This window comes from Rhinopithecus bieti, unplaced genomic scaffold (genome assembly GCF_001698545.2).
Source record: "Rhinopithecus bieti isolate Rb0 unplaced genomic scaffold, ASM169854v2 scaffold_41905, whole genome shotgun sequence".
Classification (NCBI taxonomy): Eukaryota; Metazoa; Chordata; class Mammalia; order Primates; family Cercopithecidae; genus Rhinopithecus; species Rhinopithecus bieti.
Window position 1 is genome coordinate 24,112 of NW_016817730.1, and position 3,006 is coordinate 27,117.

General features: G+C 38.7%; 1 protein-coding gene across 1 annotated transcript in view; it reads left to right on the forward strand.

Moving 5' to 3' along the window:
* Positions 1–1,442: 1,442 nt before the first annotated feature.
* Positions 1,443–3,006, forward strand: part of LOC108517970 (sperm-associated antigen 16 protein-like) — a 521,001-nt gene continuing 519,437 nt past the window's right edge. The window contains exon 1 of the mRNA XM_017856103.1: positions 1,443–1,513. The gene's annotated coding sequence lies outside the window, so the exon portion shown is untranslated. The remainder of the gene's footprint in view (positions 1,514–3,006) is intronic.

The window sequence follows — 3,006 nt, forward strand, 5'->3', positions numbered from 1 at the left end:
TATCAATGAAGGCCAAAACGAGCGAAGAGAGTAGCAGCCTTTTATTGCAAATATGCACGCACTCTCGGGCGAGGTTCACTAGTCCACCGGAAAGGGGCCAGGGAAGTGGCACCCGCGCTCTCCAGTGAGGTTCTCAGGTCTACAAGTAAGAGGGGCGGAGGGAGTCACACTGGCTCCTGCCAGCGGCGGACTTTTATGCATTGGTACTGGAAGGGGAGGGCAGTGGGTGGGATAAGGGCGGGATAGGGGCGTCTCCGTAGGCGTGGCCGGGTAAGTTTCGATCTCTTTGGATTGACGTCACCTGACCCATGCTCAGTTGATCTGTATTTTCCCACCCGGAAGCAACAGGGACTGCTCCATCTTGTTCACCTTCCTCCATCTTGTCCTTTCTCCCTCACCCAAACAAGGAGGAGCATGTGAATTCACAGGAAAGAATAAGAACATGCACCCTAACTTGGGAAAGGACTTGGTGTGTTTCATCCATGCACATGTAGTTGAACAATCATGGGTAATAGTGGGAGATGAGATTAGAAGGTCAATCAGGAGCTAAATGTAGGTTATGCAGGAAGCTTTTTGTGGTTGTTAAGCATGGGATTAATGTCATCCAATTTAGATTTTTAACAAAAACCCATACCATGCTGAATGTTGATGGAGCTACATAAGGGTAGAAGAAGAGATATTATTTAGTAGGTAATTCAAGTAATGTAGGTGAGTGATAATGGTGGCTTGATTTTAGGGTGACACTAGGGAAAGAGAATGGTTGACAGATTAAGAGTATATTTAGGGGGTAAAGCCAGAAAGATTTGCTGATCTATTGATATGGGAGTTAAGAGAACGAAAGTTGCAAGAATAACTCCTAGTGGTTTTTTTTGTTTGTTTGTTTGCTTGACTAATTTTGTTATGTCATTTATTAAATTGAGAATGAAAGAGCAAAATTTTTGAGATCAAAATAAAGTTGCAATCCAGAGTTAACTTTTATGCATGCTAAATTTAGATGCTTTATTAGACATGCAACTTAAGATGTCTAATTGGCAATTGGATATGTGAGTTTGGAGTTCAGAAGAGAGGTCAGCACTGGCCATCAATATTCAGTACCCAATGGCTTGTGGGTGGTAAAGCCATGGGACTAAGTGAGATAATCTAGGGAGAAATCAGAAAGAGAGAAGAGAAAAACGTTCAGGCCACATCCCTGGCTCACTCTAGTATTTAAGTAATAATCAGAGAAAGAGGAACCAACAAAAGGACTGAGAAATAGCTAGCTAGCAAGGTAGGTGAAAAGACAAGGAAGATTGATACATGCTACAGAAGCTAAGAAAAGAAAGTACTTCAAGAGGATGCAAATGTATATACTTGCCAGAGCTAAAAAAGAAGAAGATGCAAATGACCAACTGTTTAGCTGAGAAACTAGTAATGTTGAAACTGTGAAATAGCTGTTGAAGTTGGTCTGGAGGGGCGTCATTTGTTATAAGAACTATTTCAACTGAATTGGAGTCATTTGAGGAGAGAACAAGAGGTAAGCAGGAGACAGAGACAACAGACAACTCTTCTTGTAAGTTTTATCATGAAAGGAGACCAAGAAGAGAAATAGTAGCTGGAAGAGAATGTGTGCTAAAGCAGGGTTTTATAAAGTGGGAAGATTCTAGAATATGTATGCTGTTAGGATTGATTCAGTAGAAATTAATTGATGATGTAGGAGGAAGAGGATACTTGCATGAGACAAATTCATTAGAAAGTGAGCCGGAGATGGAGCTAGAGCACAAATTGAGGGATAGTACTTTGACATCAGCAGGGACACTTCATTTATTGTGAAAGAAAGAAAGGGGATGGGTAGAAGTTTAGGTAGGTAAATTTTGTGATGAAAGCAAGGAAGCCCTAGATTGAATTTATTTATCAAGATCATCATTTGAAAGGGAAGAGTGAGTGGAAAAGAGGTAGGGCTGGAGGCCACTGCACAACGGGAGAAGGTATGAATACTCATTTTACATAGTGTCAGAGTAAATATGCAGTGCAGTGGAGTTGCAGAGTATTAGAGAATGCCATTTTGTCACTCATGGTCATGTATTTAGAGTGAGACAAAATAGCATTGCTGTGCATCTTGAAGCTTGTACAATGTGATAGGCTGAATAATGGTCTCCGAAGATATTCAGATTCCAAACTCTGGAACCTATAAATGTTACCTTATATGACAAAAGAGACTTTGCAGATGTGAATAATGAAAGATTTTGAGTATAGGAGGTTACCCTATATTTACCAGATCTGTTCTAAATGTAGTCACAACTGTCCTTATAAGAGAAACACCATGATTTTAGCCCAGTCTGACTCATTTTGTACTTTGACCTACATAACAGTAAGATAATAAATTTCTGTTGCTTCATGCCACTAAGTTTGTGGTACTGTGTTGCAGCAGCAATAGGAAATTAATACAGTCCACTACTTCATTCCTTTCCTTTGTATCTTCATCCTCTCCCTTCTTTCAGGCCATTTCCTGTTAGCAGGTAAACATGCTTAAGAGTTTCCTTTTAAAAAACAGTATTAATAAACAAACAAACAACAACAACAACAACAACAGAGAATTTCCTACCTGTACTTGCTCAGCTCTAGCTACCATCCCTTTTTATGTAGTCCTTTTAACAACTAAGGGTTGTTATTTTTATTATTTCCTTCTCATCTCTCATCCACTCAATCTTCTGCCAACTCTCATCAACTCTTTTTTCCTTAATAAACTGCTTTCAATATTTGTCAAGGTGCTCTTATTCTTAATTCCAGGGTATTATTTTCACTTCTACCCTTTTTAACCTCTTTGTTAATCAGTTGATTTCCCCATTCTGGTGATATTCTCTCCCCTGGAGTTCTATGACACCATACTTTTTAAAAAATTATATATTTCCTCTCTGACCATTCTTCTTTATTCTCCTTTATGGGCTACAATTTTTTCATGGCCTTTTCTTGGTGTAAGTTTTAAAATTTATTATTATTATTATTATTATTATTATTATTATTATTATT